The 22,148-nt window shown below is 46.6% G+C and overlaps 1 long non-coding RNA gene across 1 annotated transcript; it reads left to right on the top strand.

The window, feature by feature from the left end:
* Positions 1 to 3,259: 3,259 nt before the first annotated feature.
* Positions 3,260 to 4,106, top strand: LOC117187969. The gene is made up of 3 exons (XR_004472400.1): positions 3,260 to 3,482; positions 3,561 to 3,817; positions 3,893 to 4,106. It is a non-coding gene; the product is annotated as an uncharacterized LOC117187969 (long non-coding RNA).
* The last annotated feature ends 18,042 nt before the right edge of the window (positions 4,107 to 22,148 follow it).

Raw genomic sequence — 22,148 nt, 5'->3', positions numbered from 1 at the left:
AGCAGCCAGGAGTGTGCCCAGGTTGCCGGCCCAATAATGAAGGTTATGCAGCTCAACCTCAACCACTGCGCTGCGGCTCAAGACCTGCTGAGCCAATCCATAAGAGAATTGGCAATTGACCTCGCCATCCTCAGCGAGCCATATCAAACTAGGGAGTCCCCTGGGTTCATCTTGGATGCCACCAAAAAGGCCGCGATATGGCTATGCGGGGCCACGCCATTGCAGCTTTCCCTCTCAAGCGCTGCGGCTGGGTTTGTGCGCGCCAAGGTCGGAGGTGTGTGGATATACAGCGTCTACCTCGCCCTAAGCCTGACGCTCTCCGAGTTCGCAGGTACTCTAGAAAACCTAGCGGCTGATGCTAGAGGACGTCACCCAGTAGCCATTGGAGGGGACTTCAACGCGTGGGCTGAGGAGTGGGGAAGCGTGGCGACGAATGCGAGAGGTAGAGCTCTGCTGGTGATCATTGCGCCCCTGGACATCGCGCTCCTCAACGAGGGAAACCAGCATACCTTCTCCAGAGCAGGAATAGGATCTGTTATCGACCTTACATTTGTCAGCAGCTCACTTTTTAATTCATCGGGCTGGAGCATCAGCAGCATCTACACAGGGAGCGACCACAGGGCAATTATATGGGACATAGGCCAACAGACGTCTAGCGTAGAGACAGCTGCGCCCAGATGGAGATGCTATCGCGCCGAAACGCTCAATACGGCCCTGTTCATGGAGCTTATGTTCAACCTCACGGCGAATGGAAATGCCGAATGCATGGCCAACCATGTCATGGAGCATCTGGAGGCTGCATGCACTGCCACCATGGCGCAGAGGAAGCACTACGGTCGCCACCACCATCCTGTGTTCTGGTGGAACGAGGACATTGCCGCGCTACGCCGGGAATGCAACCAAGCTCGACGCCGCTACCAGCGCTCGCGCGGAAGCACTGCCTTTCCGCAATGGCAATCCACGTTTAGGGACTGCAGAAGGGCCCTCAAGGCGGCCATTAGGGATAGCAAGCGCCAGTGCTTCCTCAAGTTATGCGACTCTGCGGAGCAGGACCCATGGGGAAGGGCGTACAAGTTGGTGACGAACAAACTTTGCGCCAAGAGGCAGGCACCCCCATCGGACCCCGACACGACAAGATCCATCGTGGAGGAACTTTTTCCGTACAGGGCTGACCACATCGGGGATGTCCGTTGCCTCACACTGCAACCGCCCAGTCAGGCACACATCGAGCAGGTGTCACTCGAGGAAGTCGAGCGCGCAGCCAGGAGCATCAGCCCGAACAAGGCTCCTGGGCCGGACTCTATCCCGAACAGAGCCCTCTTGCTCGCCCTCTCCACGCGTCCGGACATCTTTGCGAAGCTGCTCAATCAGTGCCTTCGTGAAGGAGTGTTCCCTGTGAGGTGGAAAATACAGAAGCTAGTGCTTATTCCCAAGCCAGGTAAGCCGCCGGGGACAGCGTCGTCGTATAGGCCCATCTGCCTGATCGACACCGCGGGTAAACTGCTTGAGAAGGTGGTTTGCGCGCGGCTGGAACGCTCCATCGCGGAGGCTGGCGACCTCTCACCGCACCAATACGGCTTTTGCAAGGCCCGATCCACGATAGACGCCGTTCGTAAGGTGGTGGACATTGCCTCCGGTGCAATTGCCGGCACTCGGTGGAAAGGCGGCGGGAAAGAGTATTGCCTAGTAGTCACTCTAGACATTAAGAACGCGTTCAACACGGCGAGGTGGAGCTGCATCCTAAGGGCGCTGGAGAGTTTCGACACACCCAGGTACCTGCAGCGGATGGTACAAAGCTACTTTGAGAGAAGGCTGCTTTTGTACGACACGCAGGCTGGCACGGAGGAATACGAGGTATCGGCAGGCGTCCCGCAGGGTTCAGTGCTTGGCCCCACTCTGTGGAACGCAATGTACGACGGCATCTTGCGACTCAGCCTCCCCCACGGAGTACACATGGTGGGTTTTGCAGACGATGTGGCTGTCCTAGTGGTGGCAAAAGACCTGTCCGTCGTGGAAACGACCTGCAACCAGACGATAGCGCGCATTCAACAGTGGCTGGACCTGGTCGGGCTCGAACTCGCACCCCACAAAACAGAGGCAGTGCTGGTATCCAGCCGGAAGAAAGTCGAGACGGCCAACATCTCAGTGGCCTGGTTTCGTCTAAGCGCGCTATCAAATACCTTGGTGTCCTGTTGGACACACGTCTCTGCTTTCGGGAGCACTTGGCCTACATGGGCACGAAGGCGGCGACCACCAACGGTGCGCTCTCGAGGCTAATGCTGAACACCCGAGGACCAAAGCAATGGCCGCGACAACTGCTAACGAGTGTCACGAGATCGGTGATGCTATATGCGGCGCCAATCTGGGCAAAGACCCTTCAAACAGCGAGCTACGCACGGGGTCTGGCAGCCACGCACCGCCTCTCTTCGATTCGGACCAGGGACTTCCGAACGGACTCGGACGAGGCAGCACACGTGATCGCGGGCATAGCACCCTGGAATTCCTGGCGGAGGAACGGTCCACCTACTACCAGGAAACACATGGCAGTGGAATGGACGTGGCTGCGAAAAGGCAGGTACGCATGGCGTGCAAACAGGAGAGCCTCAGAAGGTGGCAACAGCGCTGGGACACGACCACTAAGGGGCGTTGGACCCACCAGCTTATCCCGTCCATCGACGCGTGGGTAAACAGGAAACACGGGCAGGTCAACTTTTACCTGACTCAGCTCCTCAGTGGTCACGGCTGCTTCCGAAGCTACCGTCATCGCTTCGGGCACGCGGACTCCGCAGAATGCTCTTGGTGCGGGCACTACGTGGAGGAGGATGCCGAGCATGCGATATTTTCGTGTGGCAGGTTCGCAGCGCAGCGCCAGCGGCTAGAAGAAGCGCTGGGTGGAGCTGTAGTCAAGCAGAGCTTGGTGCCGTGCATGCTCCTGTCCCCGGGAGGCGACGAGCTACTTCGCGGCGACCATTATGAAGGAACTGCGCGCTGTTGAGCACCAGACAAGAGTCCAGTTAGTCTAAACGAAGCCTGCACATGTGTGAAGCATTGCTTCACGGCCGTACCACACATGTTGGGCTTGGATAGCCTAACCTTTAATATAGTGTAGTGGCGCCTGTCCAACCAAAATATCGGATAACCGTCCCACGGTTTCCCCTTCCCTTAGACATGCACCTTGCACCTTTTGCGCAGTTACGCGCAAGAAAAAATGACATAAGTTAACAGCGGTTACTGTCAAGGTGTGGTGAGAAATGGGGAATGAGAGAACCAAGGGCTCAAGCGGAAGGAGAGTGGCTTGGGCATGCTCTTTCCAATTTTACTCGCGATCCCAGACGGACGTCTGAGGAAAATACTCAAGTAGTGCAGTGAAAGGAAAAATTCTAACCTCGACCGTAATTACCGCGTGTCCCTCGTGGCTCAGATCTAGTCAAAAGATCAGCCGACCATTCCTACGTTTATTAAGCGAAGGCCGAACCCATCGGGTGAGTGAAAATTGTACCCCAACTGCCGGCCAACAGAAAATTAAAGTTCGTTTTTTTTTCTTAAAAACCTAACCATAGGTTTGGCCGTACGTAATACCGTACGAAACGCCGGTCATAGTGCCGTAAGCCGTACTCACTACAGTCTCGTCACCTTACCACACATATAAATACCCAGCGTCCCGATCGACTACAGTATGGGTTAGCCGTCTTCGACCCCAAATCTTCTTTCGGCGTGGCGTCTGCATACATGTGAGCATCACTGTATTTACCGCAGCGTGTACCGGCGTGGGTCCACACACATACAAGCCTTGCTCGGCCTACCCCAGTGAAAAACGGTCGATGGGCTTTTATCTACGCGTGCAGTGACATACATATGTACATATGTGTGAAATTGACTATTCCCTCTTCAGTGACTTTCGTCATTGCTACGTCGCTTACGCCGCCCGCATACGAACAGTAACGCTAAAGGAGAAGACATTTACCGGTGCCGAAATACTGTTTGCGTTGCTGATGAAGTCATTCGGTGTCTCGATCATGATGGCTATGCCCATGCATTTCTTCATATTAGAATAATACTTTGGAACCCCACTATTGTACTGACCTAGGATTAACACTAGGATTAACATTAAAAGTTAAATTCGTGTGATTCGGTTTGTTTGGTTTATCATAAAGAAATGTGCAACTAGAAGGAAAGGAACTAAAACTAATACTCGCGCATATCGCCTATCTACTCTGACACACTGATATTTACAAGTTTTCAGCCACCCTCATCGACCACATGGAAGCGCTTTCATCGTTGGATTTGATCGTAATGTGAGTGATAACCTGTGAACGTCTGCTATATGTGAATTCTAAATTGTACGCAAGTCGAAGCAACCTTAAAGATTCCATGCCTCGACCGTAATCTTCCCAGCCGTACTGTAACGCCGACCAATCCAATTGTTCACGTGTTTGTTTTGTTCTGCTCTTTCGCAAGCAATGTAACTTTCTGCAATTCCGAATCTATCGACAACCGAACTTATGATTGGGATTACCCCACAAGCAATTGCTGTGCACTTTAAAGATGCATCCATCCGTCCCTTGTTTTTGCATTTAAACTGAAAACTATTCGAATATATTTCTATTTGTGTAAAGTAATTACCATTATTCCTGAATATACTCGTTATAATTAGTTGACCCTAGTCTAATAAGATCTTTCATCATGATATTTTTATATATATATTATTATTATTAAATAATGCTAATAGCTAGTTAAAACTAAATATTAACAGAAGTTGGAGCTATAGCTACTGAGGCCTTAAGCTCTAGGGTAATTGGGTCAGATTTTATACATATATACAAAGATGTTGGGATGAGTATTTATTTACAGTATGTTCGGTTATATATTGTGGAGGATATTTGCGGTTTGTAGGAATTTGAGGATAATTTTGGAATTTGAGTTGGTGGGGTTTGCGATAAGTTGCATGGGGTCGTTGTTATTGAATGATAGGGACCTTTGTGGTAAGAGTGAGGGACAGGTGTATAGTGTGTGTCGTAAGTCTATGTTCGCGTTGTGGCACAATGGACATGTGTTGGGCAATGTTTTGTCAATGTAGTGGGCGTTGGTCAGCTTGGTGTGGCCCAGTCTCAGTCTATTAAATATGACCTGGTGCCTTCTATTAAGGATATTGTTTTTGGGGGTGTTGTTGGTAGCGAGGTTGCTAATTTGTTGGTACCATGTAGAGGTGTTTGTGAGGAGGTCAGTTTGCTTGGATTGGAGGATTTTTTTTAGGAAGTGTGCAATATCGGTAGAGTTGTGGTTTGGGGTGTAAATAAGGGGAAATTTGGCGTTCATCCTGGCTGTAGAGTCGGCGAATTCGTTGCCTTTTATGCCAATGTGACTGGGTATCCAGATTATTAGGATCTTAGGGAAGTGGGTGGATAATAGGTTTCTGATCGAGGAGGCGTAGTAGGAGTGATTGTTGGGGTTCCTGATTGAGGTGATAGAGGAGAGGGAGTCGGTGCAGATAGCATATTTTCCACGTTTATATCGAGTAAATAAGATGGCTTCGTGTATTGCAATGATTTCGCTGGAGAGTACAGATGAGTATGTTGGCAGCAATCCAGTTTTTATTACTGCTGACTCGTTTGTAATACAGTAGCTGGTAATGCCCCCGGCTTTGGAGCCGTCTGTGTAAAGGAAGTTGTGTTTGGGGAGAGCTGATTTGATAGAGTGGAAAAGTTGGTGGAAGACTATTGTAGGGGTAGTGTTTTTGTTGTGATTGGAGAGGTTGATGTTTGTTGATTTGTGGATGTTAAGGATGTTGAATTTTTTGGATGTGGAGGTTCTGATTGGGGAAAAAGGGATGAGGTGTTTTTGGGACACTTGTATGGCTCTGTCTACCGTGCTGAGCAGTCGGTGTTTTCTTTTATGGCTTTTGGAAAGGGTATTTAGGGGGGTGGATTTTCCGTGGATGAGGTTTTTGGAGATTTTCCCGGTAAGGTAGTCTCGTTTGCTTTCAATGGTGAAGATGTTGGTTTCAGCTAGCATATTATTTATGGGGGTGGTACGGAATGCTCCAAGGGCGGCTCTTATTGCTGTATTTAGGGTGGTTTTTATGCGGTTAAGTTGGGATTTGGGAGCAAATCCATATATGGGAAGGCAGAAATCTATTTTGGAAATGATTATGGATTTTATGATTTGCACTAATGATGAAGTGTGGCAGTTATATTTAAATGAAGAGAGGTGTTTGATGATGCCTAGTGGCTGAGCAAGGTCAACTTTGAGTTTGTTGATGTGAGAGATCCAATTGTATTTGGTGTTGATTGTGAGCCCAAGGATTCTGAGTGTGTCGGTAGTTTGGATGGTTGTGCCACCGGTGAGTATCTTGGGTTTGCAGTTGTGTTTGCGGCATATATGAAGGAGTTGGGATTTTTCTTTAGAGAGGATTGAGCCTGAGTGATTGCACCAGTCGTCTATTTGGTTAAATATTGTTTGGATGTTAGTTGTGGGACTTTTTTGTTTGTTGTGATTGATGAGTAGGTGGAAGTCGTCGGCGTACGCGCAAAATTTGATTTGTTTGTGGAGGGAGATGATATCGGTGAGTGAGTTGTAAGCTATGAGGAAAAGGATAACGGAGATTGGGGAGCCTTGGGGAATGCCATTATTTAGAGGGAAGATATTTGATAAGCTTCTGCCGGTTTTGACGAGGATTTTCCTGTTGGACATAAAGTTCTTAACATAATTAAGTATTCGTGGCCCTACTTTCCATTTTTTTAGTTGGTTTATTACGGTGTGAATACCAATTCTGTCGAAGGCTTTGGTGAAGTCCAGCGAGATGACTGTGAGGTGTTTTTTCAGGGCGATAGCTCTGGTAGCTAGGTGGTCGACATAAAGTAGACTGTCTAGTACAGATTTGCCTCTTTTGAACCCTAGTTGGTTGTTGTGGATCAGGTTGTTATTTAAAACAAACCACCACAACCTTTTTGCGACAATCTTGTCCAGAGTTTTGGCTAGGCATGAGTTTAGAGAGATGGGTCTGTAAGATTTGATATCGGTTTGGGGCTTTTGTGGTTTTAAGATGGGAAGGACTAGGCTGAGTTTAAGGGATTGTGGGATGGAGGAGTCGAGTATCTTGTTGTAGAGGGTTAGGATTCTGGTTTTGAGGGGGTAGGGTGAGTTCTTTAGCATAGAGTAAGAAATTCGGTCAAGACCAGGAGTGTTGCCTTTCAAGGAGGACAGTGCTGATGTGTATTCGATTAATGTTATGTCTTTCTCGATTTCTAGGGCTGATGGTGTTGGGTTATAGTTAGAAGGGGTATTAATGAGGAGTTTGTTGGACAGGAATGTTGGGGAGAAGTTAATGTCGTCTGCTTCTTCTGACCATGTCTGGGCAAAGGAGTTGGCTATTTCGGATTGACAGGTTGTTTGTGATTGGGTGTACGGGTTATGAATGGCATGGATATTTTTAGTGGAGTAAAGACCGCAGAGACGTCTGATGTTGGACCATGTTGTGGTTGGATCTGAGTTTGGGTGTATATGGGTTGTGAACTCAAGGATCGATTTTCGTTTGGCTTCTCTAATTGCTCTTTTAAAACACGCTTTTGATTTTTTGTATTCTATGATGTTATGGTTGCTTATGTTGTGCTTGAGGTAGTTCCATTTTACGACTTTGTCTCTTTTGAGGAGTGAAAGTTGTTTGTTCCACCAGGGAACAGTGCGGGTGAGAGAGAAGGTGGTGTTTTGTGGGATAGAAAGGTGGGCACTTTGGATAAGTATTTTTTTTATTAGGGCGGCTTCTCTATTGACATTGTTATTTGATTGGGTTGTGGAGATGAAGCGGGCTGTATGTTTCCTGAAGAGATCCCAGTCTGCGTTTTTGAGATTGAAAGTAGGTTTAGGGGTTAAGGGGGAGGGGGGATAGGGAGAGGGAGTGTTGAATAGTGTAAGTAAGATGGGAAAGTGGTCAGAACCGTAAAGGTCATCTATCACTTGCCAGAGGATCTCTGGAGCAATTCTGGATGTTGCAAGTGAGAGATCGATGTGGGTAAATGTGTTGTGTGTTGAGAAGTGGGTCGGAGTGTTGTCATTTAGTAGGATGAAGTTCGAGCGGTCTAGGAATGAGGCTATTGTTTTCCCTCTGCAGTTGGCCTTAGGTGAGCCCCAGTAAGGGTGCCAGCTGTTGAAGTCTCCTAGGACAATGGTGTGGTCGTTTGCCGGGGTGAGGACGTTTTGGAGGTTACGGGTGTTGAAGGATTTGTTAGGGGAGATGTAGGCGGATATGATATTGAGATTTGATTTGGACCTTATGGTGACGCCTACTGCGTCAAAGTCTGCGTTGAGTTGGATTTGGGTATGGGAGATGGAGTTGTGAATGAGGAGAGCTGTGCCACCGAAAGCATTTGTGGGGTTGTTGTAGCAGTATAGGCTAAAGTTAATTGGGATTGGGAGTGAGATGGGGTTCGTTATGTGGGTTTCCTGTAATGCAATAATTTGAGGGTTGTGGGATTTCATGAGTGTTTGTAGTTCTATATAATTATTCTTGTATCCGTGGATGTTCCATTGGATTATTTTGAGCATTATAAGTTAGTGGGAGTAGTGTTTTGTTTTCTTAGTGATAGGGCTTAGTGATAATTACTAGTTTGGGTTTATATTTAAAGATCGTCTTCGCTGTAAATTTTGTTTGCTAGTGCATTATTAGATAAAAGGGCTAGGTTTGCGTTTGGGGTCTTATTTTTTTCAGTTTTATCTTTGGCTTTGAGGTGTTTGGTAACCAGGTTAAGTTTGTCTTTTTCCTTAGTCTGGCTTCTGAGTTTACGGTCAGAATCTTGGATAGTTTTCGAGTTTTTTGTATTTTTAGCGGTTTCCGTAGTTTCGGTGTCCATATCCATTGCTTGTTGTTGACTGGGGGGGTGTAGTTGGGATGAAGTTGGCTTAGGGTTGATTGGATGTGTGTTTGGGGTGATGTCCCCGTAGTCTTTGATTGGTCTTATTTGGTGTGATTGGTTATAGGTGGGCGATGATGAGGTAGATGTTTCAGTGAGATGAGGTTTTGGTTGTTGATAGCGGGCTACTTCAGCGTATGGTGTGGATTGATGGGGGTTCCGTTGATGGTAAATTTTCTTTGCGGTAGTGAAATCTACTTTTTCGATTGTTTTGATTATTGCGATTTCTTTTTGTTTGAGGAACTCTGGGCAATTTTTGTCTATGGGGCTGTGGCTATTCTGAATGTCGGTGTTGAATTTGCAGTTACTGCAAAACTTTGGCTTAGAGCATAGTTCATCGTCAGCGGGGTGCACTTCTGAGCAGTTAGTACAGATCTTTGGGGATCTGCAGTATTTAGAAGGGTGGCCGTATTTTTGGCAGTTGTGGCATTTAAGGGGGCGAGGTGTTTGAGGACGTACGTTCACTCGTTCGTAACCGATCATTAAATGTTGAGGTAGAGTTGGTGTGTCGAATGTGACGATGATGAGTCCGGTTTCATGGAGTACGTTGTCTTTCTGTTTAAGTATTTTGGTTGCGTCAATGACTTTTTGAGGTTTGAGTTCTTTTTTGATTTCGTCTATATCAATGTTCCGCAAGTCGTTGGAGTAGATTACCCCTTTGGAGAAGTTTAGTGTTTTGTGCTCGGTTGCTATTACTTCGAAGTCGTGGAATTTGGTGATTTTCATAAGTCTAGTAGCCTGGGCTGTTCCTTTTGTTTTGACTAGAAGTGATCCGTCTCTGATTTTTTTAACCGAGTCTACTTCACCGCAACACTGGTAGTCTATGACTTTTTTTATTATAAAAGGGGAGGTGTTTTCGAAAGATTTGTTATCTTTTCTGTTTATTGATATGTATTTTGGTTCTAAGAATGCTGTTTTGTCCCACTGTGTGAGCAATTTTGGGTCTGGTGGTCGCGACATTGCGCTCGAGCTTGGGCTGCTGCCCGCTTCACTTGGATTTGTAACTGTTCACTTGGTGTGTTTGTTATTGGCTTTTTTGGAATTTGCTTTGTGCACTTGAATGTTTTTCCGCGTGGATTTTGTTGTTAGATTTGCGTTTGCTGTTGCTTAGCTGCTGGCGCGTCTTTACTTGACGGAGTCTAGACTGGCACTGTTTTATATATATAATTAATCTTAATTGCAGCTTATTTGAACATATTCTCCTTATTACTTTAATAGCCTTTATACCTATGGATATATCTACCCTCTTAGAAGCCATGAGAGCTTGTAGGAAAGTTTAATGAATAAACTGTTTGTAATGAAGTCCCGTTAATTGTTGCCGTTATTAAGGATCATGTGGCGCCGAGATGACGTAACCTAGCAGAAGTAGAGCGTTTATTTTAGGGATCGTTACCCATTACTCAGCCTATTTGGACTGGTGCGATCAAGGAAGGGTGGGCATACCGAGTTGCAATGACACCGCAAGCAACTCCCGCTCGAATTCGTTCCGCTGACTCATCTCCCTACACTGTCATTTCTCTGTAAATTTCTTCCGTCTGAACCTTGAACCGCACGCGAAACTTATTTTTATTGTCTTTGCTCCTAATGCTCGAGCTCGTGACGCGATCTCTCCCTACCCCACCCCCACTCTACCCGACTAACCATGAGACCGGCAGCAACGCGTGCATGCATCTCGATCATACCCTCCATCTGCTCGTCTACCGTTTCAGATCCTAGCCTCCTGCTTCGTTATCTGTTACAATAGTTTGCTTTAAGTATAAAATAAGTTGTAAATACGAGCAATTAAATGGAAATACAAAACGAGGGGGAACGTTGTGAGTTGCTGCGGAGACCGCAACTCTACAGTTATACCCGATACTAAGTCAGTATGGCTCTCCTCCGGCAGACGCCGCTAATATTAAACGACACGACAAGGAGTGCGTGCGAGAGAGACAGAAAATCAGTCTGAGCGTGACGTCGGGCGCTGCGTAGCCACTGCAAATTGATTTGTTCCTTTTGGCTATAAAAATGATCTGATCTGATCCAGATTCAGCAATCTGATAGATATGGTCATTATCTATGATTCTGCGTTTTTAGTTTTCTCGAATGTGCAATATTGTGGATGCAACAGATTTTCGTCCTTTGTGGGGGCGGAAAAGGGTGGGGCGAAATTCTGAGATATACGTTTTATAGTGAGATCTAACAGAAGTGCGGATACCAAATTTGGTTACTGTAGCCTTAATAGTCTCTGAGATTTGTGGATGCCCCAGATTTTCGTCCTTTGCGGGGGCGGAGGGGGTGTTTCGAAATTTGGACAGGAAACGGTCAAGGTCGGATATCACAGGAGTGTGGATACCAAATTTGGTTGCTCTGGCTCTTATAGGTTCTGAGATCCTTGAACTCATATTTTGCAATTGACAAAACCGACCATGAAACCTGTGTGTTAGAGAGAGACAGAGCGAGAAAGAATGAAATTGTTTTCTTGATTCTGGCTATAATAATTATACGATCTGGTTCAGATTTTGCACTCTAGAAGATATAGTCATCCTCTACGATTCTGCGTTTTTGGTTTTATCGTGTCTTTAAAAATGTGGATGCCACAGATTTTCGTCCTTTGTGGGGGCGGAAGTGGGCGGGGCGAAGTTTTGAAATAGTTTTGTAGCAGTGACATATCACAGAAGTCTGGATCCAAAACATCGTTGCTCTAGATCTTATAGTCTTTGAGCACTAGGCGCTGAAGGGGACGGACGGACGGACGGACGGACGGACGGACGGACGGACGGACGGACGGACGGACGGACAGACGGACAGACAGACAGGGCTCAATCGACTCGGCTATTGATGCTGATCAAGAATATATATACTTTATGGGGTCGGAAACGATTCCTTCTGGACGTTACACACATCCACTTTTACCACAAATCTAATATACCCCAATACTCATTTTGAGTATCGGGTATAAAAAAAAAAAAAATACTTCTGCATGATTGTCTGAAATATATTCGACTTGAACTGGCTTCCGTTATCAGTTACTATAACTTCAGGTATACAGAATACATGGAATATATTAGTTTTTAAGAATTCTATAATAATGTCTGCAGTGAATTTCCTCAACGGCTTCAAAAAATTAAACTATATTTCCCTGCTTTGATCGAGGGTAAGGTCCTATGAAATCCATATAAAGCCGTTGGAATGGTCGCTCAGAGACTACGACATTTCCCATTGGAGGCTTGAGAGTTATTTTTGGGGCTTTCACATGTTTGCAAACTTCACATCTTGCAATAAATTCTTTGACGTCTTATTTCATTTTTGGCCAAAAAAGATTTCGACGAAGCTTTTCCAATGTTTTTCCGATGCCGCCATGAGCACTATGAGGAGACGCGCGTGCATTATACAATACAGACTGTGTCAATTCTGATGGTACCCAAAGTTTCCAGTAGTTTGACACTGACACTGAGTCTCCTTGGTAAAACTGAGTTCTCCTGTAAATGTAACGATCTACAATTTTCAAGTCTGGCAAACGGCTTTCATTCTCTGTAATTGTATCTTTTAACTTGGTATAGCTGTTGGACCAGAAGTGAGGCGATTGTATGTCGACTTCAGGCAACACTACTTATATTTCGCTTACCTCTTCTGTCGGTAGTCGAAAAAGGGCGTCTGGGACTATGTTCAAGCTTCCTTTTCTGTGTTCTATTTCACAATTAAAATGCTGCTGTTTTAGTGCCATTCAAGTCTGTCTGCTTCATAAGCCATTTTAAACTAGCGTGGTCCGTTATGAATTTGAACTCCAGACCCTCTACATACTCCCTAAATTTCTCTATGCTCAACACAGCTAAACGCTCCAATTCGGTTACACAGTATTTTTGTTGGGCTTGATTTAGCTTATAAGAAAAATATGAAATTGGCCGTTCTATGCCATCTTCGTCCAACTGGGCCAGGACTCCACCGACACCGATATTGGATGCATCGCATTGAATTATAAACGGTTTCTCGAAATTGGGTGGGACTAATAACGGTGCTGAGGTTAATCGATGTTTCACTTCTTCAAATGCTTCTTCAACATCCTCAGTCCATTTAAAAGACTTAACCTTCTTGGTCAGGTCTGTGAGCGGTGCTGTCAGGGATGCATAATTTTCTATAAATCGGCGATACCGACCCGCACATCCTAGAAACTTTCTGAGTTGTTTCACTTAACGAGGTGGGAGCAAATTTCTGATGGCGGAGACCTTTTCTGTATCTACCTTAATGCAACCTTTACCTATCACATAACCAAGATAACGAACTTCAGGAACACACCAGCGACATTTGTCTAAGTTCAACGTCAGACCTGCATTTCTCAACACAGTGGACATTTCTGTCAACAGTCCAAGGTGATCCTCAAATGTTTCACTAACTAACAACAAATCATCAAGATAGACAAAGACTCTGTTCTTGAAATGGGGTGCAATAATCATGTCCATTAATCGACACATTGTTTGTGCAGCGTTCGTAAGTCCAAAAGGCATGACTCTGAATCTATACAAAGGACGATTTGGTACAGTGGGGGCTGCTAGATCTCTACATCTAAAATCTATTGAAACGAACGCACGCACTCCTTTTTTTTCGTCGTAAGATACAATAATTTGCAGCCACCCAAGTGTTCGGTCTCCTTCATTTAGAAAAACTAAAACTAAAATTTCATGACATAGTAGAGCTAGATTTGCATGCTGTAGTTAGAGTTGAGCATATATATTAATACATATATACATACATCTTACCATCAATAACAATAAAATCAATGGACGCAATAACTACGCATATAACTCATTTTAACTGCAATCGCTTTCACCCCTTCCCCTTTATCGTTTTCGTTGTGTCAAATATATATGTAGTTGGGTCGTTGGCCAAGCACGCATACCAATACGCAGTTGCAGCGGTGAATTTTTTCGTTTCGCTTTCGCTCCTCACCGTTGCTTATCGCTGTTCTTTTTGTTTGGCGCGCTTGATCCAAACCAAACACCAAGTGACGCGCTACCCTGTTTTCGTCGGGTATATTCGTTTGGTGGCAGTAGGATCCAAATATCAATTAAGACAAAGTCGTGCTTCGCAAATCAATTTAGCGTCGATCGTCGTCGGTGCATACGTATACATAACATCCATTCTTCGTTCGCGGAGGGGCGCACGGAGTTGGCACAGTGCGCGGAAATTGTTTACGGCTGGCCTGAACAGCTACAAATGGATAATTGTGAATTCATGAAAAAGGAAACTGAATTCCTAGGTCATGTAGTCACTACTGAAGGAATAGTACCAAATCCCGGCAAGATCTCTGCCATCGTCAAATTTCCAATACCGGAAACGACTAAGCAAATAAAGTCATTCTTAGGTCTGTGCGGGTTCTACAGGAAATTCAACCCATGACACTCAAACTAAAGAAAGGAGCTGTCATAGACCCCAAGGAAGAAAAGTACGTCGAGGCATTGGAGAGACTAAAAGTACTCATCACCTCAGACCCTATCCTAGCATTCCCAGACTTCGACAAAATTTTCACGGTAACAACCGACGCTAGTAATATAGCATTGGGAGCGGTTTTGTCACAAAAGCACAAACCGATCTGCTACGCTAGCAGAACCCTAAACGAACACGAAATAAACTATTCAGCCATCGAAAAGGAATTATTGGCGATCGTATGGGCAACCAAGTATTTCCGTTCATACCTGTTCGGTAGAACATTCGAGATAAAAAGCGATCATAAACCCTTGATTTGGTTGAACAACCTCAAGGAGCCAAATATAAAATTACAAAGATGGAAAATAAAACTGAATGAGTTTGACTTTAAAATAAAATATCTACCAGGCAAAGAAAATCATGTAGCGGATGCCTTAACGAAAATCTCCTTGGAGAAGCTTCCAATTCCGTTGGTGCAACTGTACATAGCGCACAGGAAGACAATCTCAATCACATTGCCACCACTTAAAGACCGATTAACTATTACAACCGGCAAATCGAGTTAATAAAAGGCAATGAAGAAAAGGTAGAAACAATTCGTTACTTTCACAAGCTAATCATCAAGATTACGTATAAAGAAATGACTAACACCTTAGCGAAGGATTTAATAAAGTAATATCTATGCACCAAAAAGAGCGCACTATATTTCCATAACGAAATAGATTTTCCTCCATTCCAAATAGGCTATTTAGAAATCATTAATGCTAACAATGTAACCAAAGCTGTCAGATCAAGCACGAAACTTCTAGATATTCAAAATTACGCTGAATTTAAAGAAACCATTTTAAAAAATCATAAAGGCTTACTCCACCCAGCGATAGAGAAACCCGTCAATTGGTTTAGGGGAAAATACTATTACCCGGATTATCAAAAACTAATCCAAAACATCATAAACGAGTTCGCGGCCTGTTCGGCGACGATGGCGGAAGAGGATCCAGAGGGTGTTGCTTATGTCCAAGAGATGTACGATGACTGCTACGCGGTCTACGCGCAATGCCTGGCCGAACTGAACGATCAGCTCGAGCCCCCGACTGTCCCTCACACGCCGCAACTGGCCGTTCAAGTGCCGACTTCTGGCGGTTGCCGCCTCCCTCCATGTGACACTGAAGTTTTCAGTGGGGACTACCAGCAGTGGCCCACGTTCCGAGACCTGTTCACCGCCATCTACATAGAAAACCCAAGGTTGGCTCCAGTGAAAAAACTGTTCCACCTCAACAAAAAGACCAGCGGTGAAGCCCACGACATAGTGGCACAGGCTCCACTTACGAACGAGGGTTTCGCGTCCGCATGGAACGCCCTCCGTGAGCGTTTCCAAAACAAGAGGCTGATACTCAAGGCCCAGCTGAAGATCCTTTTCAGTCTGCCCCAAATCCGTACCGAGTCAGCAGCAGCGCTAAAAGAGCTCCAGAGGGCCGTCCACAAGTGCCTCACGACACTCACCCATTCCGAGGTCTCCACAGACAGCGTTTTCGCTGACGGAGTTTTAGTGTACCTCATTTCCGCTAGGCTGCCAAAGACGACCTTAGAGCTTTGGGAGCAATCCGTGACGCACATGTCCGAAATTCCCACCTGGCACGCCATGGACAAGTTCGTGGCGGAGCGGTACCTGTCTCTCGAAGTGACCGAGGACGACCATCCAGGCATGGAGACTCAGGCCCACTCCAGGGCGAGCATACGCATTGCAGACAATTCGAGAAGCAATCCGTTTCGGTCTCAAGGAAGTCCTTATCCTAGGAGTGCCCACTCGTTCGAGACCACAGTGAATCAAACGAGGAGCACGTGTGATCTCTGCTCCAAAGAGTATCATCCCATCCGGTTATGCCCTTACTTCCTTCAAATGCCCGCTGGCGCTCGCTCCGACTACATTAAGCAAAAGCAGCTTTGTTTGAACTGCTTTGCAAGGGGGCACCAGATACGAGCATGCCAAAGCGCCCACAATTGCATAATTTGTGGAGACCGGCACCATACGCTTCTGCACCGTAGCAATCCAGCAAACTCCAGCGAGGCGATTTCCACAACGGCACAAAATTCCTCAGCGTGGCCCGAGCTACATCTACGAGTACCAAGCGTACAAAATCCAAGTTCGTCCGAAGCCCAGCCAAACGTGCAGTCATATTTCGCCTCCGGCACGAGTGCTGTCCTCCTAGGCACGGCCATCGCTAATATTTGCCACCTGGGAAAAACTTTCCACGCCCGCGCTCTGATCGACTCTGGCTCAGAGGCGACGTTCATTACAGAACGTCTTGTGGACATGATCAAATTGCCATTCCAACGTATCCAGGCACAGGTCTCCGGCCTAAAAAATGCCGTATCCGCTCAGTCAAAGAAGCTCTGCAGTTTTTCCATCCGTTCTCCGACTAAGCCGGGCTTACAACTAAATGCCACAGCCTACGTTAGTCCGGAATTGGCCGCGAATATTTCATCGCATCCGATCTCGCAAGGGTTCTTGAAACACCTGCCGAACCTCTCATGGGCGGATCCGACCTTCTATGAGAGTTCACAAATAGATATCCTGATTGGAGCGGATATCCTTCCGTCCATTCAGTTAAGTGGCTCACTGACCAACATCTGTGGCTCTCTCCTCGGGCAGGAGACCATTTTCGGCTGGGTACTCACAGGTCCAGTGCCTCAGGTGATGAATCAAATTCATCGTTCTCGAGTCAAATTTCCAGACGACCTATCACACTGGTAGAAGACTCGGGGTCTTTTTACGACAGCAATTTCCTTCCAGCTCCCTCCGCAGAAGTTCTCGAACGGTCTCCTGACCGACGGAAATATTTCCAAAATATGCACTGTATGAAAGCTCTACGCTCCGGTCCGAATTCAAGCCTGAACTCGAAGGTGAATCCGTCCTTAGATCAACATAGCCTCACCAGACTATGTAACCGGGCGGCAATTTCCAATGTCTTAAATGTGCCTCTCACCCGTTCCAAGATCGTTACTAATGTGTCTTCGACGCCTTTATTTCAATTTAGTTCTCCGCACCCAGATATGGCCCCACGTCCCCGCGCCAACCGCACCAGGGAGAACCGACGTGCTCGGGAAATTGGCTCCTACCGTTGCCGAATCTGCCAAGGAGTCCATCCGCTACGGACCTACCACCAATTTCTTCTCCTGAGCCCCGAAGAGAAACTCCGAGCTGTCCTTATCAACCAGTATTGCGGGAACTGCCTGGCTCACCAACACTCCGGCAAAAACAACCACACGCTACTCCACGTACCCACGTCTCGTCGTCCGGCCCGCTCAGCCTCGGGAGCATCGTCGCCATCTAAATCGAACCATGCAAAACGCCGCCCTCGTCGTCCAGCCCGCTCAGCCACGACTGTACCGTCGCCATCTACATCGGCTCACGACGAACGAAACACTCGTCTCCCCGCGAGCCGCCCCGTCGTAGGAACCACGGCGCCATCCACAGATTCCTCAAGAGCAACCCCCGTTTTGCGCATCCTCCCGCCTATCCGACCGTGGAGCGACACTGAGTCGACGTCCTTGTCAAGTCCAGAGCGCCTTTTTTGGGATGAATCGGGTCCGGGGCGTACGCCCAGCCATAGGCCACCCCATTATACTTTGCAATCCTGCAAGGGGGGGGGAGGATGTTCAGGCCAGCCGTAAACAATTTCCGCGCACTGTGCCAACTCCGTGCGCCCCGGTCGCTCTCGCGCGCTCGGAGGGGCGCTCGGATCCACAATCCACGATCCACACGGCGCTCACGGCAGAAAAAGCACCATAAGGCATAGAGTTAAGCAGTTACGATTTCACCCCCGCTTCAGACGGCCGATCTACCGCGCGACCGTCCAACCAAATACACACACATAATTATATATATACCACTAAACATAACGGTTTTCATTTCTTATGACGACTACAGCAATTGCGTTGTGGGAGAGTTGAGCTTCGAGTTGGCTTTAAGTTGGCGTCTCTAAACTTTCTAAATACTCTCCTTAGTGACAACAGGTGTTCTTCCAATGAATTGGAAAATATAATGATGTCGTCTAGGTATACAAAGCAATCTTTGAAGATTAACTCTTCTAGCAGATTGTTCATACATCTTTGGAAGGTAGCGGGGGCAGTGGTTAGCCCAAAAGGCATACGAGTGAACTCGTAATGTCCATGCTTAGTGGAGAACGCAGTTTTGGGGATTGAGCTAGGTTCCATGGGTATTTGATGGAAACCCTTTGCTAAATCGATTGTCATGAAATACTGACATTTACCTAGTTTTTCTAGGATTCCATCCATTCTTGGAGTTGGGAATTTGTCCTTAACTGTTATTTCATTTAGACTTCTATAGTCTACTACCATTCGATATTTCTGCTTTCCTAAAGCATCTATCTTCTTCGGAATCATAGATATGGGCGAGCAGTAAGGAGAACTCGATTTTCGAATTATTCCCTGCCTGATCATATCTTTGATTTGTTGGTTTACCTCCTGATCGTGTATCTGGGCATATTTGTATGGTCGTCTGTAGACCGGGTCTTCATGTTGAGTTTTGATCTCGTGCTTGATTGTACTTGTGAAAGTACTTGTGAAAAGTGATTGTACTTGTTAAATTGTCACCGTCTCTGTACTGCACATCTTTAAACTCATATAAGACCTTCTTTAATGCCTCCCTTTCTTCGTCGTTTAAATGATCTAATCTTAATTGATTACATTCCCTTAATTCACTGTCTAGAGCGGAAGCAAAGTATTGATCTCCCTCTGGAGATGGGTCAAGGCACTTATGTGAGATCTTCTCTTCTTTTGTAGAGGGATCTATGCATTTCTGTGCGGTCTTGCCGGCTTCAATAGCGTCTCCACCCTGAATGATTGGGTACGACCTAGCTCCTAATGTTACAGTGTCATTTCTGTAATCGATGACGGCTTTACTTGCCATCAAGTATTCTCTTCCTAATAAAATATCATAGTTTTCGGAAAAGTTATTTATGTAGAACTTTTGTTCGGACGGACATGTTTTGTTCGCATTCCTCATTATACTTTTGGTTAAACGGACAGGTCCATTGATGGTATGGACTGTAAGGTTATCGTCTTTTATCTCGGAATCTGTATAATTTTCTTTCATGATGTTGATCGATGATCCCGAGTCAGCGATACACTGTAAAAAGAAGTATAATTCTTTGTAAAATATAAGTAGATTTCTTTATTCTGATCTTTCGGGAGTTAACCCTCCGATCTGTTTTGTTTGGTTCTTGTTGATTAAATTTAACAATTGTGTTTGGGCTTTCATAAGCCAAAAGCCGCGGAGCTGCGCTGCCAGTGACGCCGTCAGCGGAGCGGCAGAACTATGTGTTCTTATCTCTTATATGTTAGTATGTATATGTGTGAATATGCTCAGCGCTGTTGGCAGCGAGAGCGCGAGGGAAGATATATGTGTGTATGCATGTATATTAGTGCCGTCAAGTCATGGGAACATGCTGACGCTGCACTTGGGTCGCTCGAGGCATTCTTGAGTGAATCGTAATACGATCACCCAGAATGTCTGGGACTTTATTGTTACGTAAACACTGCAACAAAGTGTTACAGTGTGTATTCTTTAAGTACCGTTGGTACACTGGGTATTCGAAATAATGAATACTTTATGTGAATGTGTATATTATATTTAATTTAATATGAGCATACTACAACACCTTAATGTTCTTTTATTAATGGTAATGTTTATATAGGGTCCTCCTCGGTTTCTTCCGAGGCGGCTTGATGAAAATGTACGTCCATCTTCATTTGGCCACTTTGGCTCTCCCTCGCTCTTTTAGTAGGTTGGTTGGATCTACTCCCACTAGCTTGTTTTTGAGATATTTGCTGATTGAATGGATTCTAAGCCCTACCTTGATTCAAAGAATTTTTGAACTCATTATACAATCCAGGATTTTGGGAATTTTGATTTTGATTTGTTCGATTAGTCTGACCTGTTCCAGATGATTTCTGAGTTTAATTGTGATAGTTAGTAGTATTATAATTTGGATAATAGTTTCCAACATTCTTTTGATTTGATTGAGACGATTTCGATTGATCTTTATTTGTACCTGAATCTGTTATACTAGTTTCGTACAATCCTTCTTCTTGTGCTGCCTTCTTAAGATTAGACAATGTAGTAATATCTTTTCTTGGCTGGTGAAAATCCTCTAGCTGAACCCTCCACGAGGGTGCCGGCTGGGCAATGGACACTGCATTACCCCGGACAAGGGTAATGCACTGTCGCTTGCTCTGTCCGGGGTAATGCAGTGTCTAGCTAAGGCTATGGTCCGGCGTCTTCCCGATTCAAAGTCGGCGGAACCGAACCAGGGCCATGGCTAGAGGTGCCTGGCGGTCAGGCCTCAGACTTGGCGGGGGCAGGCCAAGTCAGTTGTAAAGCTACTGCCACAACAACAAAAACAAAAACAACTCACTGCGCAGCCTGCAAGCTGCGCCGCACAGATGCCGTAGTCGACACAGACACGGATCTGGAGAGCGTGCTCTCTCTAAGCAGGACGGAGGAAGAGAGCCTTCTCCGCTCGCCGGAACCAGGCACCAGCTCCCTGCGTAGGGAAGGGCCGAAGCGTTTCAAGGAGGGGATGAAGGCCAAAGCACAATACAAAGCGGCCCTCAACATCAAAAGCCGGCTGCAAGGTAAAGCAGACATCTCAAAGGAGGAGAAGGTCAAGCTAGCCTGGGCCGAGCAGCGAGTAGAAGAGGGCCGGCTACATTACGCTCAGATGCCACAGATGAGGGCGTCGAATGGCGAATATGCCAATAAGGTGGAGGAGATGATGGCCACCAAGAGGCAACGCTCGACTGAGAGTGCCATTAAAGACACTCCGGCGAGCAAGCGGCAATGCGGGCCCAAAAGTGCAGCCCCTCCACCAAAAGTGGCCAAAAAGCCAGCGAAACCGAAAGCGAAGGTCAGCGATGTGACCAAACGACATTTGATCGTAGCACTCATCGACCGGAGCGAGGAAAACGGCAAGATGTCAGCGGCACAGTGGAAGCTGGTGCACGCGCGTCTCGTCGACGCACTGTTTGCACACATGGAGGAAGACCCCGCGGCCCCAAAGCCCACGTTCGATGGTACTGGGTGGCTAAATGGGGTTAAGATCCTTAAGTGCAACACCGATCCAACCCTAAGGTGGCTGACGCGTACGGTCTGCCAACTGGAGGCGATGTGGGAGGGGGCCAAGCTGGAGGTTGTGGACCGGGAGCTTATCCCGTCCAAGCCTAAGGCGAAGGTACTCTTCCCCATCACAATCCAGGGGGACCGAGCGCTGAAGCTTCTTCAGCGGCAAAACGCGGACGTGCCAACGACCGATTGGAGGATCCTACACATTGGTAGGGGGGCCAACGAGGGGGGCCAATGTGTGATCCTCCAAATAAACAAGGAGGCAGAGGATCTGCTGTATCCCGTTCGGGAAGATGGCGTGGGGCATGGGTAGCGTCTACCTGCGCCTCAAAAAGCGCCACCCTGAGGACAAGGACGCGCATACCCTGCAGGTAGGCGAGATGGAAAAGAACTTAGGTCTCGAGTCCATCGTGGAGGCCGCCCAGGGTCTTGCGCTTGAGGACGAAGACGAGGAAGACGGTGACCTGACGCTAGTGGTTAACCCGTCGGATGCAAGTGAGCCAGCCACCCATGCTGAGTGTGCTGCAGCTCAACTTGCATTAAAACTATCAACTCGTCATCGGGACGGATGCCAATGCCCACCACAATGTGTGGGGAAGCACCGACATCAATGATAGAGGTGAGTCACTCTTAGACTTTATACTAGCAACTAATCTATATATAGCAAACTTCGGGGAGGAGCACACCTTCGTAGG

Source organism: Drosophila miranda, chromosome XL (assembly GCF_003369915.1).
Source record: "Drosophila miranda strain MSH22 chromosome XL, D.miranda_PacBio2.1, whole genome shotgun sequence".
NCBI classification, from domain to species: Eukaryota; Metazoa; Arthropoda; class Insecta; order Diptera; family Drosophilidae; genus Drosophila; species Drosophila miranda.
The sequence above is the reverse complement of the archived record's forward strand: the minus strand, read 5'-3'. Positions and strand labels throughout refer to the sequence as shown.